The following is a 16,511-nucleotide window of genomic DNA, read 5'->3' as shown; positions in this document are numbered from 1 at the left end:
AGATTCAATGACTTGTATTCTGGGGGCTGACATCAACCTGCTGTGACATTCCCAGCTTCCCTACCATTTTGATTCAGAAATTGAATCAAAACATTTGATCACCCCATCAACTTGAATTATATTTGGATGGCTTATCAAATGTCTAGGCAAGCTTAGTAATTGATTATTTCTAGCACTATAACTATGAATTAGGACTGTGTTTTCAGAACTTCTCCACGTTACGTACAACTCTAACTGTGCAATTAATAATCCATAATAGTTGATTGCCTCATATGCTCACCCACTGTAAGCCTTCTAATAGACCTTTTCCCTTCCAGTCAGCTGGTGTTGCAGATACACACTCAGGTCAGTGTAGAACTGCTTCTGACTTCTGGATTTCTACACCTTTTTCCTGACATTTAGTTTACAGAAACAAGAATCAGTTTCATGAAGTCAGCTCAGACATGGGAGCTAAAAATGCAAGGATTTTGCCATGAAACAATAATGATAATTTTATAAAGAAAAATAGAGCAATCATACCTGAAGTCACAGTAAATAGTAAATAAGGAAACAAAGTGATTTTGGCATACTGAATCTGACATATGCACCAGGACTTCAGAATGATCCAGATATTTGGCATGGTTATTCTTTTATAATTCAGACTGCCAAATGTATTGCACTGTAGTACACATCTCTACATTTCAGCTGAAGTTATTGCATCACAGAATCATGTAATGGTTGAGGTTGGAAGGGACCTCTGGAGGTCATCTGGTCTAAACCCCTCTACTCAAGCAGGGCCACCTATGGTAGATTGTCCACGACCTCTGGGTTTTCAATATCTCCAAGGATGGACACTCCACAGCTTCACTGGGTGCCAGTGCTCAGTCACCCTCACAGGAAATAAATGTTTCCTGATGTTCAGACAGAGCCTCCTGTGTTTCAGTTTGTGCCCATTCCGCTGATCCTGTCACTGGGCACCACTGAGAAGAGTCTGGCTCTGTCCTCTTTGCACCCTCCCTTCAGGTATTTGTATACATTGATGAGATCCCCCCCAAGCCTTCTCTTCTGCAGGCTGAACAGTCCCAGCTCTCTCAGCCTTTCCTCATAGGAGAGATGTTCCAGTCCCTTATCTTAGTGGCCTTTAGCTGGACTCCGGTAGCTCCACATCTCTCTTGGACTAGTGACTCAGAGCTGGACACAGCACTCCAGGTGTGGCCTCACCAATGCTGAGGGAAGCATCACCTCCCTTGACATGTTGGCAACACTCCTATTGCAACCCAGGTTACAGCTGGCCTTCCTTGTCATAGTGGCACATTGCTGCTTCATGTTCACCTTGGTGTCCACCAGGACCCCCAGGGCCTTTTCTGCAAAGCTGCTTGGCCCACAGCATGTACTGGTGCATGGGGTTGTTCCTCCACAGGTGCAGGACTTTGCACTCCCCTTGTTGATCTGCATAAGTTTTGTGTTGGCCCCTTCTCCAACCTGGCAAAGTCCCTCTGGATGGCAGCACAATCCTCTGGTGTATCAGCCACTCCTCCCAGTCTTGCATCATCAGTAAACTTGCTGAGGGTACACTCTGCCCCACCATCCAGATCAATAATGAAGATGTTGAACAGGATTGGACCCAGTATTGACCCCTGGGGAACACCACTAGTTACTAGCCTCCAACTAGACTTCATTCCACTGATCACTATCCCCTAGACACGGCTGTTCAGCCAGTTTTCAATCCACCCCACTGTCTGCTCCTCCAGCCCATAATTCATCAGCTTCTCCATAAGGATCTCATGAGAGACAATGTCAAAAGCCTTACTGAAGTCAAGGTAGACAATATCCACTGACTTCCACTCATATACCAAGCCAGTCATTTCATCACAGAAGGTTATCAGTTTGGTCAAGCATGATTGGAGAATCCATGCTGACTACTCCTGATCACCTTCTTGTTCTTCATGTGCCTGGAAATGGTTTCCAGGATTAGCTGCTCCATCACCTTCCCAGGGATGGAGATGAAGTTGAGTGGCCTGGAGGTTCCTGCATCCTCCTTCTTGTCCTTCTTGAAGACAGGAGTGACATTTGCTTTCTTCCAGTCTTCAGGCAGTTCTCCCAACCACCATGATCAATCAAAGATTATTGAGTGTCCTCACAATGACATCTGCCAGTTCCCTCAGCACTTGTAGGTGCATCCCATCAAGGCCCATGGATTTACATATGTCCAGTTTGGTTAAGCATTTCCTGACCTGATCCTTGTCCGCCAAGGGTACGTCTTCCTTGCTTCAGACTCTTCCACTGATCTCTTGGACGTGGTCTTGCTAGTAAAGACTGAAGCAAATAAGACATTCAATACCTCAGCCTTTTCCATGTCCTGTGTCACTAGGTTCCCTGTTCCATTCAGCAGCAGGGCCACATTTTCCCTGGCCTTCCTTTTGTTACCTATATAGTTATAGATCCTTTCTTGTTGTCTTTGACATCTCTGGCCAGATTCAACTCCAGTTGGGCTTTGACTTTCCTGACCACATTCCTGTGTGCTTGGACAGTGTCTCTGTGTTCCCTCCAGGTTACCAGTGCCTGCTTCCACCTTCTGTGTACTCCCTGTTTGAGTTTTGCCAGAATCTCCTTGTTCATCCATTCAGGCCTCCTGGCATTTTTGCCTGAGTTTCTGCTCATTAAGCTTGGAGGAGGTGATCCTTGAATATCAGTCAGCTTTCTTAGACATAAGGCTACTTCTAGTTGTCTGTACAAGCAGCTTTAGATGTTTTCTGCGTCATTGTCTTGACACCAGGCCAAAACTTGCAAGTACATAGAGGTATTACTAAACAGTCTTCAATAAAAAATAGTGAAGGAATATCTTACAGGGAAGTAAGATTTTTTAATTAATTCCTACATTCAATGTTTTGAAAGCATGTCTTATGCATCCTTACGTTCTGATCTTTACAACTCCATAGACAGATTTTTGGAAAAAGATGAGATTATTTGTAGATTTTGCTTCAGCATCAACAATAACATCATTATTTTTCCTTTTATAATAACACATTATAAACCACCAAGCAAACTGAACTTGCTGCTTAACAACAGCTTTTGCATAGCTTCCAAAAATGAAAAGATGAATGCAGACCTGCACATGGGCTTTTGTGGACTTCACAGAGCTGGCAGACCTAATCTGCCCAGGCCTTGAAGCTGACCTACTGTAGATGGTGACAGTTCTCTGTAAGCCATCAGAATAGTCATGTGTCCCAGGAGGCACATGAAAAGAGAAAATTGAAGCAGTAGAGATAGCACAGCACTATTTTAAACAAGCGGGATAAATCACATCCTTTAGAAAAGCGAATCTTCAATTCCTAACCTCTGTGCATTGTTAAAATATTCTTTATGGTATAAAAATGATGTCAATACATTGTTAGCACTGCATCTTTCTCAGCATCATAACTCCCAGAATTTTTAGGATTATGATTACTGTTCTTCTCCCCACAGTTGTCACTAACTAGAAGTTTCATTACCAAGATCAGGACCTCAAGGAATAGGCATACTGGGCAATTATCTCAACAGTATAGTAGGTCCTTCCAGATCAAAACTTTTTCAAATTAATATTCAGAAATGTCAACAATTGCTACCCAAAGTTTACCTGAGAGGTTGACAAATGAGTCAGTCCTTCGTCCTCCAAAGCTGTCATTCAAATCTTGCATTCAGAAACTGGGTGGGACAGAAATTGGAAAGAAATATACTTTCTTCCTATCTCCCACTGCGCCATCAAAGACTCTGTAATGTAAAAAAGTGGAAGATAATTGTAGAGGTTGAAAAAGTTTTATAATAATGTTTCTCTTTTCTGTTTTAAAAATATTAACCACAAATTGAGTTATCATAACAATTATTCTTAACTGCAATAAACATTGCAGTAGCAGTTTATTAAAAATAGATTCCTGTTATTATAATTTTAAATCTCAGTAATAGCCTCAGCCAAGAACCCTCTTGGGTTTTTTCCTCTCTTTATTCCTAAATTATTGTGCTTGAGAAAAGAACAGCTATTAACTGGGAAATATTTTGATATTTCTGTGCTTCCCAAGTGCTATTTGTGTCTTTTTTGTGGACAGACCACTTACTTGCATCCTCTGGCAATGGATTAATGCTTAGAAAAAATAATATCTGACCAGTGCTTGAATAGGAAATATCTGGAAAATTTTCGTCGGGTCTCTTGCTTTTTGCAGAAACCTCCCTTTCACAGGGATGCTGCAAAATTCAGACCCCCAGATTATATTTTTCTCTGATGCTAATCAGCACTAAAAAGAACCTCTTCAAATATATTACATTATCCTTAAGGATTAGCTTGACTAGGACCAGGCAGAAACCTGTCTACCTGATATCACAAAACAAGTGGAAGCTCATTTTGAAAATCCCGCTTCCTTGCCTCTTTGGAGATCACATTAATATATAAACCCTGAAGGACTAACAGCATCTCAGATACACTTCCAGAGAAGAGACATCATTCACTGGGTATATCAGACTAGGAGATATTGAAATTCATTTAAAGCATCCCAGGATTTTATATCTCAGAACCTCCTCTACAAACTTTCAGCTGATGAAAGGAATCAGTTTGGAGAGAAACTTGCATGTGGGTGGGGAGAAAAGGCAGTTGCAGGCAGGCAAACTCTGAAAAAAAAGATTTCCCTGAGACTGGTTTCACAGCCTTGAAGATGGCAAGAACACCCCATTTCTCCATAGGATAGGGACACTGAGTGCTCTCCTTGGTCCCTACACCTGCACGAAACAGGAGCACCAGTTTGCTAAGCCCCTGCTCCACGGGAAGCATTCTCCTCTTGCTGTCCTTGCGCTGTTGGTTGACGCGTGAAGTCAGAGCTCCATCCTCTGTCTGCCAGCCCTCCTGCTTGGCCTCTCTGTCCCAGAGGAGGAGATGTGGCCGGCAGCCACCGCCTTCCACAGCAGCCGGAGGACAGGACAGGACAGGCCTGCTCTCGGTCAAGCTCTCAGTAAGCGAGTATGGATATGTCTTTGGTCTGGGTTTTTCAGTTGGGCATCTAAGCCAAGCAGCCCGAGTCTAGCCCTAAGCCTCCTGCATATTTACTAGAAAAGACGTGAACACTGGTCTAAGCTCTCCAGCTTTGCTGAATGATCAAGTTCTTTCAGTATTTAAGATGCCTTAATTAGCATTTTTGACCCAATTTACAAATTTCTTGCTGCTTTGACTAATCCTGCAGACTTGAACAGCAAAGTCTTAGCTTGTAGACAAGCCCTAAGCTACAGAATGCAAATACTTTATTAAATAATTGTTTACAAGAATCCCTTAAAATAGAGACTGGACATCACCTGCAGTGCATAAATGTTGTTTTAAACACACAAGTCAAGACACAAATGTTCTTTTCCAGTATTCAGTCACTACAGCTAAAAATAAGCTGCTTAGCACAATAAGGAAAATATGAACCATGCAGTAATAGAAAGCACAGTATATTTCCAATGTCAGCCCTGTAACTTGAGATAAAAAGATGTGAACTCTTTTCCACTGATCTATGAGTTGAAGGGTGAAGGAGCTAGTTCCCTCTTCTACTAATGCAGACAAGTGTGACATAGTGATGGAGTCTATTTAGAGATTTGCTTTCTGTTGAAAAAGTTGCTGACAGTGCTCTATAAACTGCAGCAGTAACTGAATCCGATACAAATTCGGCCACTGGGGATTCAGTATAGCTGGGACTCTTGACTTAGGGCCTTCAGCTCACCTTTTGCCTCCTTTTCCCATGGCTATTATATTATTCTGCATTGACTGAAAATAAAATTGTACAGTGCCACAGTTTCCAGATCCAAAACTGAATTTCTTGAAGATATGTGGGAATCTATGTTTGACCTTTTTTGTTCAGAAATCCCACAGCAAAGTAAGAAAAGGATAACACATGGATTGTTTTCTTTTCTAGTTCTAAACTTGCACTGTCTGGTTTCAAATACAATATAATATAGACATATAAATAACAATATAATATATACATATATTCAAATACAATATAATGTATACATATAAATATATATGTGTATATACACACCATATAGTGTGTATATAGAACGAAGAAATCATCATCCTGACTCCACAACTGGTGACCAAGGTCCAGATCTGAGAAAACTATATAAGGAGACAAATCAAAATAGGAAGGTGGGAAAACAAGACAGGCAGAACACTTGTAAGTGGGGAAAATAACTTCTTGCCTATGTTTTTAACTGTAGTAAATACTCTTAACATGTATGTTAACTTACTCGTATGTATATTTACTTACATGTAAGTGACAGATTCTGAAATTACTCCCCTAGGTGAGCATCTCTAATGTTACTGTATTGTGCCTGTAACACAGTCTTTTTACTTTCTATTGCTCTGTTGGAAAACTCGGAACATGTCACAAAGAGACAGACTGTGCCGTTTGCTTCTTATCATAGATATGGCACATCGGTGATGAGAGTAAATTGTCTTTATCCTGCCTCAGGTTTTCTTTCTGTGGAGTATCAGGAGCTTTTTCTCCTTCTGCTGTGAAAAGCTGAATGTTCAGCAGGGATGAAAATCATTTAATTCCGCATTTAATTTGACATGACTACGTACTTGAAATCATTGGCTTGCATTATTTTTCTGGTGGATTTACAGACAGGAAGGTTCAGACTGCAAGTTTTTTAACTTTGCCAGTACAATAAAAATGAACCTAAACAGGTTCAGATCAGAAGCTAAAAATGTTATGAGATCAGGAAGGAAAACTATATTAGTGTGAATCATGAGTTTAAAGAAGGCAGCTGTTTGGTTACAAATACAAAGTTTCTGTGCAACTGTAACATGAAAATTCCATTTTAGGTAGTGTACAAGATGTCCAAAAGCTAAATTAAATTCATTAATGATAAAAGTAATTTAAATTATTTTTACAACTGTCATCTATGAATCAGTGATACTGGTGTTAGGAAGATTTATCTGATTTTTTTTTTTTATTAGAGGAGAGAAACAACTGGTACCAGTTCCTCAGGGACTCTAATAGTAGTGCGCAGCACAGCAGCACAATTATCTTTTCCTGTTGCTATCTAATTCATTTGTTATTTTTGTTTGAAAATTAACATTGACTTTGGAAAAAAACAGTATCCCAAACTATTCAGGTTTGTAATACTTTTGGCTTTTTTTGCTTTCTTTTAGATTAAAAGTTGCATGTTAAGAGAAACCGCCTTTCAAGCATGCTCATTTCCTATCTTTTTATTACCAATGCAATATTTCTTAGTAAAAGTGAGATTTTTTTTAAATTTGAATTTACTTTCATTTTTCTAAAGCTGATTATTTGTTTCGTGGTCTTTTTTTTTTTTTTTTCATCAGCTGCAACTATTAAAATAGACTACCCATGTTTTCTGTAGGTTTGGAAGCATAGGATTCAACTGTACTTAGTGAAGAGTTTTATGCCTAAAGCAAGGATTACATTCATCAGTAAATTTTCAGCTACTATCATGTTCTTACACTCATAACTGCAACGGTAAATTTCTAAAATGACCAGGAAATGTTCCAAATCAAACCAAAGATGTGGTGTCCACTTCAATTAAAATAATAGATTTTCAGAGCCATTCTGTTAAGAGTCCGTATCTTAAACCTCACTTCTACAAAAAGTAGAAATGGCCTGCTCATGCTATTTTAATTTTGAAAATGTCAAAGCATTTCACTTGATAGTGTTGAGACATAGTGTGTGATTTTTGCATGGCCTTTCAGTCAGCCCAAGGTAACCAGAAGCCGTTGTTTCCATACAGACAAGAACTGATCTAGCCTCACTTTAAGGTCCTTGCCGTCATTTACAGTTGTTACTGCTTTAATTGACTTCACACACAGCAGGCTCTGCTCATTTCCCCTGTGCCACAGGACCTTAATGTAATCTGAGATCTATAGGAGATCTATAGGCATGTGATAATGTAAACCAAATCTTACCTGCAAGAAAGACCATTCTTGTGCTATTTTTTGAGAGTAAAGTAGAAACTGATATCTCTAGAGAAACACACTTTTGTTTTAACAGTACATTCTTAATCTGACTGTAGTGATAGTCTTTGCCATCCATGTAAGGGCTTCTTTATATGCTGACCTTTAAAGCATAGCTGTAGGTACATGTGGATGCATTTCAGTGTGGTTCACATTTTCATATCAGCATCCTTAATTTAAATGTGAGAGCTGGACTTCTGGTCCCAGTGGATTAATTAACAAAAATGCGATGATGCACCTTGTCAGCATCATTCAGGTGATTCAAACTGATGGACATGTGGAGACTGAGTTACAGTAATTCATCCATGAATATATGCTTCAGCAGAGCAGCAGGGCAGTGCTGATATTGGTTTCCTTGTTGTAGCCTGACCTCCCCGTAACGATTAGTAGAGCATTACGCTTACCCATCACCTTGGCATGGTCAGGTTTAGCTGTGAATTCATGGGCATGGTGCAGAGCCTGTTGAGGTCAACAGAGTGGCTCCCACTGATTTCCGTGAATCATAAGTGCAATTGGAACTCCTCACCTCTCCAGCTTCTGTGTGGAATCTGGGCTCTCAAGATATCTCAGGAATAAACCCATGAAGAATGCCAGTTTCCATGGAGTTACGATTGATTTAACCCTCAACTGAAGTGATGTATAATTGAAAAGTTTCCGTTCACTGCACCCAGGATCAGCAAATGAGTCTTAAAACTCCAGCGTTGCTAACTAGAGGCACCTGAGCGAGGGCTTCAGCACGGCTTTCCTAGGTCAGCCAGCGGGCACGAGAGCGCTGTCTCAGAGCATCCTTAAAAATGTATGAAGCAGCTTGCGTGACAAGGTGAAGATGGGAATGGAGAGCTCCCATACTTTACTTTTCTATCACCACTTCATTATTTATTGACAATTTTTCTGACTTTAGTTTTGGCGTGCATATCGATTTACATGGTGAGGTCCCTTTTACAAGTTTTTATAACAGACATTGCATTAAATTGAAACAGGAAGGCCTCAGTTCTGCAGGTGCACTGGCCCTGTGAGGCTGAACATCCACATGGCATCTCCATAGGGTCTAGATCTATCTGACCCCTGGAGTTAATCAGTTTTTCCTTCCTTACTCCACCAGCTCACCAGCGGAGAGGCCCTTAAAAATATGTCAGTTCTCCTTAAAGTTACTTCTGAAAGGTACAAAGCATCTAACAGGTCTTCTAAAAGTGCAGCACTGTATGAAAGAGAAAAGTTCTGCTTAGAGAAATACAAACTAAAAATGTGCTTTAATTCCTGTTTCATTAGACCTTTCAGGAGTAGACAAGAACGCGATAATCAAGTCTCCTGGCATTCAGTTAGAGAGATGCACAGTCTGTTACGTTAATGTATTACAGACGTATGATCTCAGTTAAACTATGACAGTCATGCTTTTGCTTTAAGACACATTGATTAAAGACTTTTTCTTGGAATTAGAAGGCTTAAATATAAATAACAAAATTAATCATCAACTTTAAAAAAAAAAATGATCCACATTAGTTGAAATTCTCATTTTCAGTCACTTTAATCTCCAGTAAGTATAAATCAATTTATAGTCTTGCTGAAATCAGTATAGCTACTCTGATTTATACCAGTAGCAAATTTGGCTCCTGAACTACAGTTTTACTGATACCCTGGTGTTTCTTAAGAGATAACTCCAATGATTGTAGTCAACAGCAACTGTTGTTTTTATTTTGTTGTGTGAAACATAGCTGGTATTTTTAATGCTTTTATGAAAATGCCAGTTTTAGCAGACTGCAACGTGCAACATTTAACTAAGTGTTATAGATCTTCAAATTATCTGTGAGGGTGCAGCTATCATGGAGAAAGAAAAATGAAACTTGCCAATTTAAATTACAGCCTTGCAGGGGTGATAGGGAATTCTGATTTTGCCATCTAGAAATGGGGAACTTGGCATATTTTTCTAAGGTGTTTTGGCTATTACCTATCTGTGTGATCACAAACTTGAACAGCATAAAAACGTGATTTTATGTCATCTGCCGAAACACTGCGAGAAGCCCAAAAGATGTAATGGTGCGAGTCACAAAGCCACGAAGGACAGAGCTGTGGCAAGTGCCCGTACGGCAAAGGGGACCTGACAGGCAGCTGCAGGTTAGCAGCTGAAATGCATCCAGACACCTTATTGGCCATGTTTAATGTTATGCATGTAGCCAGTTTAAAAGTGTCCCCCAAACACTGAGCACTTCAATAATTTTTCTTGGGCAGCTGAGCAGAGGTTGAAGATACTCTGAAGAAGGGAAGAGCGCCTTCCTGCCCTCACAGCAGCTTCTTCGCTAACGAGAAAGCAGTGCCCTGCCATCTCCATCCTTCCTCTCCCCTTCTGCCTGTTGGCTGCTCACTAAGCCTGTAGTTTAAGGGAGTACTTGAACCTTTTGCCTTTTATTCTCGATCACCTTAGAAGGCTGCAGAATTATGAAATCCAACTTTTGTATTGAAAAAGTGGGCTCAGAAGGAGTCTGTGAGCCCCTGAACTTGCTGATGGTGTGCTCCTGTTGACTGAGAGCGACCTGAGGTTCCCATTCAGTCAAGCAGTCAGTAATTTGCATGGGGAAATTTCACCTCCATTTCCATTACTGATCAATACTGGCTCTAAAGAGTGCAGCCCTCTTATTCAAAGCAGCCCTCAGAAATTCTTTATTGTTCAGTTGTGGCATTTTGCTGCAACATTTACAAGAAAATAATGATTATTAAACAAAGGGCATTGGGAAGGCAGTTCCACACTGAACAGATCCTGGGAAAAAAAGGCAACAAAATAAACACAGGCATAAGTTAAAGCTTGCCTGCTGCTTTGGTTCTCTTAATTTCATTATCCTCCAAGTTTCCAACATCTACCCGACCCTTTGACTGGCTGCTGCATCAAGGGAGGCACCACGAAGTTCAGCTGGATGCTGCTCCCTGCACCCGTCCACCTCTCCACTTCAAGACAGGAATGACTCTGCATCTGGAAAGGATCCCTTTGCTTCCCTTTGCAGCCTGTTGCTTTTCCCAGCTAACAAGGCAGGAGGGCAGAGCCACTGCTGAGCTCTTCACTGAGGCACGACCAGGCTGAGACCTGTATCAGCCAAGCAAGGAGGTGCAGGACTGAGGCTTTTTACCCTTCTGCTTGGCTGAGCAGGACACGGGATCAAGGTACCCCCAGAGTTGGCTTTATTGCTCATTAAGCGTATTTGTATCTGATGTTGCAGTGTGCTGTGAGCCTTGCGGGTCTGACTCTTAGCCTGTTGGTGTGGGAATGATTGCAACGCAGTGCAGACTGTTCTGCAGGTTCAGCCTAGGATACACAGACAGAAGATGGACAGTGAGGGAGCACCAGCCAGTCTCAAACACTGACAGCAGCAATGGTAAGAAATGTTATTGCTGCTATCAGTCTGGCTTCAGCTCAAGCTGCAGCTGTCTAAGAAAGCATTGCCTGCTAGCTTTTAATGGTGTGTCAGTTTTTGAAGTGACAAAGACTTCTGAACATCACTTGTGCTCTTTTTTTCATCAAACCTCTCACCTTGGCCTTGCAAACCCTCCACCCTTTCCTTGTTTCTAATATAAACTTTTCCTATAGGCAGTCCTTTTTCTGAAAATCAGCCTGTGAGTATCAGCAAAGGCTTCATTGGTTTATTTACTGTGCTAGTGAGCTGGAAAACCCCACTAAACTTTTTAATCATCATAAACCTGAACTTAAAGCTAGCTGTCCGTGGCTCTGTCTCCCTTGCTTCCTTTCAAAGGAAAACACAATATCCCATCAGTGCTTCCCCTTCCAAACTCAGGACAAGCCAAGAGATGCCCAACACAATGGCAGTCCGTGTTTGCCACCGCCTGCACACCCCCCAGCACTGCACAATGTCATGAAGAGTTGTATATTCGGGTCCCAGACCAACGTAACTATGTCAGCAAGGCAGCTTACCCATGTTAGCAGAGCTGTAGTGATTCAATTCTGGCATGATGTCTGATCCCATGAGATCATGCCAGGGAGATCTTTAAGAGCTTTTTTTACCCACTCACCTATTCGAGCAAGCTGTGTGAATGCCCTGTTCACCCAGACTTATTCTTACCTTTGTTAAATAAAATATCCTGTCATAGTCACCAATCCTACTTTATAAACTTCTCTAAAATAATCTTTCGAATAGCATGGAATTTCCTTCACATGGCAATCAAAACTTGAAAATCATCAGGCAGTCATCATCACTGAGGGTATCTGTGTTGGACCGTTTTGAAGTCAAATTGCTTTTGCTTTAGTAGAAGTTATGATCATGAGAAAATGCATATAGTTATCATGTGAAAACTTGGTAAGAAAGAGCACCGCTTTTGCAGTCTGTGATGATCTTTGTATTGAAAATTTCTTCACTGAAAGAGTTGTCAGGCACTGGAACAGGCTGCCCAGGGAAGTGGTTGAGTCCCCATCCCTGGAGGAATTTAAAAGACGGGTAGACGTGGCACTTAGGGACACGGTTTAGTGGTGGACTTGGCAGTGTTAGGTTAATGGTTGGACTGGATGATCTTAAAGGTCTTTTCCAACCTATGTGTTTCTGTGATTCTATGAATATAGCACAAATCCTTAGATCTTCTGCAGCAAGTGAAAGCAAAAACACATGTAAGCTCTCTGGCATTTGAAAGAAGTATGAGGTAAATCTTTAGGGAGAAAGGGGTGCAGCTCAGCTTGGTTGAGTTCTGCAAAGAACACAGCTATCTTGAATAAAATCACAGAAAATTTGAGCAGTGGTATTTTTTCCTCCATGTAGCTTGTCAAATTCATCCCAAACCTTCCCATACTCAAAGTTTTTGCAAAACTTTTTAGATCATCTTAACTGTACTGAAATAAAGGTAAATATTTTTTTTTGTCCAGTGCTACATTAACTCAGAAAATACTCCCTTTTTGGTAGAATGTGTTGTTTATGGTAAATATCACAGGAAGTGACTTTTAGCATTTGTTGACAAATATTTATTGAAGCTACCATTTTCTTAAATGTACTATACTAAATAATTCATTAGAGGGTTAGCCACTCAAGAAAAAAAAAGACTGAGGTAGCTCTGCCTTAAATTGCCACATTCAGATTTGACTGAATATTTTTTATTTGTGTACAAACTCAGTGTTTCTAAATAAAGCAAATTTCCCTTTTTAAAAAACACATTGGAAAACTATAGTTTAAGAATGTCTTTTGTACTAATTAAGCCAAAAGGCATGAATTATTAAACATGCTCATTTGCAGTGCTCATGCACTTGAAAGGTTTGCTTTCGTTACTAATAAGGCACACACACTGCTGAAAAGAGGTAATTAGAGTATCAAAGGCAATGAACCATCCTGAAACTTCATAATGCTTTGCCTGAAAAAAATCATCATTTAGCTGAATAGCAAGAAACAAAAAAAAGTCTACACTGTTGTGTCCAGAAGGATGAGAACCAAAGTCTTTCCACGTAACTCTATAGATATGGCAAGAGGCTTTTAATTTTCTCAAAAACACCTTCAAAATTGATGTAGGAATGGCAAAAGTGAACCCCTGTGGTTACATTTCAAAGGCTATGTTTTTAAGTCAGAAACAGACTAGTTTTTTATAAATCAAAGACTTTTTTCATCCCATGAGACCATTTCAATCCTAGCAAAGATGAAAAAGTTCCATTCTCAAAACTTTTCTTTTCCAATTATTTTAATAATCTGCTTTGTTTTATAAGCAGTTTCAGGGAAAGATTCTTCTTGCAGATAAGAAGGAGCACCAGCACTTTTTATGATGGGAAAATGTGTACATCATATCAAATAATGAGTGCTTTGCATAAGCTATGTCAGAGATTGCGTGTTGTGTATTCAGCTTCGGAGAACAAGTTACACTCTCTGGTTTCTCATTACTGCAATCCTGTTGGAACTTCGCCCCCAGACATTTAGAAAATTACAGTAAAATGACTGCATATTGTTTACACAGATTATTGACTGTGCTTTCTTATGTAGATTTAGGGAGGAAAAAAAGGTCTTTTTTACATAGCCTGAAGCTCTTAAATACATGTGAGAAATGTCTAGACAGCAGCTTGAAAACCAACCTTCATCTCTGTAAGACTCAACACTTGTCTTTTTTATAGTCCGTGCATATCCATTGCTCTCAAGAAGTAGTGATATGTTAAGATACAGAAGCAGCTCTCTGAGGCGACCTCGGGGGACTGCCAATGAGCCATGGTCTGGCTTCTGCTCTGCACCAGCTGCTTCCTGGAAAGCCAACTGTAAAACAGAAAATGAAGTAGTAAGAGGGAATGCACGTGAAATGACCTGGCTGGTCTTAATACAGCAGCGGGCATTGTGCCGCCTGGCATCACAGCTGGTGTTAGGGCAACAGACGTCTTCGGGAAAAGGCCCATTGTTGCGGGAAATAGGGATGGGCGTTCGACACGGAAAATTGGTCCTTTTCTGCCAGGGCTGAGGGACCCCTGTTTCGCATGGGGGACAACGGTGGGAGTGCAAGAGAAACCCTGCTTTCTGACCCCAGCAGTCTCTAAATATCCCTGACAAGAGGGAAGGTATTACTTTGGTATTATAGTTAGTCACAAAGTTTTCACACTTACTTTTGCCATCTCAGAGGTGTGCTTCGCTGCCTGCCTTCGCTGGGGCCCTGATGGCGATAACCCACGCCTGAGGCAGCCAAATGAAGGCCCTCACCACCTTCGTTAGCAGGCAGAGACAGGTACATGGGGGCAGCACTGCTCGCTCCTACACTCTTGTCTCTGTCCCCGACTGGAGAGAAGTGGGTAGTGACAAGGCTCCTTTTGCAGTGCTGCAAAAGATACAGCCACAGGGAGCAAGTGATACAAGTGTTTCCCATCCAGGCTGTCTACTCCCTGCAGCCCACGGGGAACGGTCTTTGGAGCAAACCTCTTCCACAACTGAGTTTTGGAAGGACTCAGTCCAAAAGGAAACCCAGAAGCAAAATAACTGGGGTGCAGCGTGGGCGGCCAGGGTATTGGGGTCTGGGTGCAAAGGGAGCAGCGTAGCTGTTGGGCAGCACAGATGTACCTGCAGGCAGCTCAGTTCGATGCCTGTAGTTAAGTGGAGTGAGTCGGCGCCTGCCTGTGCCTGCCAGTTCGTGTGTCCGTATCCCAATGTACTTTACGCCAGCGGCAGGTACATTGCTGTCTCAGCTGAAAGAGGTCTCATATGCTGAATGTGTTTGGCATGAGAGGTACTGCAGGAAGATAAGGTAAATTACTAAAACCAATTAATGTTACCACAATTCATTTTTCAAGTGGCAATCAGTATGATTATAATCACAAACCTCCCCCCTCTCTCCAACCTTACATAAATGTTGCCGTGGTGCAAATGTCAGCCTAATCTTGAGATACGCACATCTTTCTTACTCTATGGGGGTTAAATACCATGTACTATGCATCTCTGTTGGAGACGCAGCTAGAATAAAACATATGGTGTCAGACAGTGCCTGAGGGATTTCTATAGGAATAAACTGTGATTCTGTCCAAATGTAACTTCTCAGCAATTCTCTGTCTGTGTGACCTAAAATTATGGATAGAGCAGATGCTGTTAGTCTTTTAGGTAAGATTATCAGTGCCTTGACTTACATGAGAAAGTAAAAGAACTGTTTTATTTTAGATCATTGGGCAGCTTTTAGCTTGGCTAGGAAAAATGAAATTGTTATATATTGTTTTATTACAAAGAAGTGTTTTCTTGGTCTACTGTTTATGCCACTGGCACATCAGCCTTAATTTCTACTGCCATAAATAGCTCACGTAGACACAGGTGTAGTAGTGCCAAGAGTCTTCTCTTTAAACATTCAGGATGCCTCCTACCTGTAGATGAGAGCATGGTTTGATATCAGCCGTAAAAAGGAAACTACATACTGCAGACGTCTGTAAAGAAGGGGAAATACTGCTCTTGAATGCCCCTGTAACAGTGGGGTTTTTCATATATACATTAGGCTACACCATCAAATATTTTCAGAAGGGAATGTCATTATGTGCCTGATTGCCCCTCATTTCCTTGAGGCAACTTTATGAATGCCTAACAGGCAGGGCTAGAATAAATAAGCCAATCTGATTTCTGTAGCAGGTCTAATACATGTACAGATATGTGGAAGGTAACACTCACCCCTGCCTAATTCCAGACAGCAGGTCCATGGCACCTGTTTGAACTCAGTAGCTTTGCAAAGGCAAATCTTCTGGACGGAGCAGGCTGACATCACCAGGCTCACATAGAAATGCCCAGGAATCAGGGGAAATAATGAATAAGAGGTTTCCTTGACAATACAGAAGAGAAAGGAAGGTTGATGCAAGAGCTAGGGTGCCAGCCCTGGTTGCATTTTATTACCACAAAACAGCAGCATATTGATGGCCATAGTGGTAGAAAATGATTAGTGGTTTAAACACAATGATGATGGATGGCAGGTAAATGTTGTTATATTAGGACAAGAATGCTTTTCTGCTTTATTCAGAAATCTCTTTAAAACTATAGCCCTAACACTCATGCATCTATTTTAAATAATTCAGTCATTCTACTCTAGATTGGGGGTCATTAACTGTAATTGTGAAGGTTTTCATTTAAAATGGAAATAGGAA

General features: G+C 41.0%; 1 protein-coding gene across 1 annotated transcript in view; it reads left to right on the top strand.

Moving 5' to 3' along the window:
- Positions 1 to 16,511, top strand: part of DSCAM (DS cell adhesion molecule) — a 476,303-nt gene that overhangs the window by 458,435 nt on the left and 1,357 nt on the right. The window lies entirely within an intron of this gene.

Source organism: Nipponia nippon, unplaced genomic scaffold (assembly GCF_047370975.1).
Source record: "Nipponia nippon isolate SJK-2023a ecotype South Korea unplaced genomic scaffold, ASM4737097v1 scaffold_2, whole genome shotgun sequence".
Lineage (NCBI taxonomy): Eukaryota > Metazoa > Chordata > Aves > Pelecaniformes > Threskiornithidae > Nipponia > Nipponia nippon.
The sequence above is the reverse complement of the archived record's forward strand: the minus strand, read 5'-3'. Positions and strand labels throughout refer to the sequence as shown.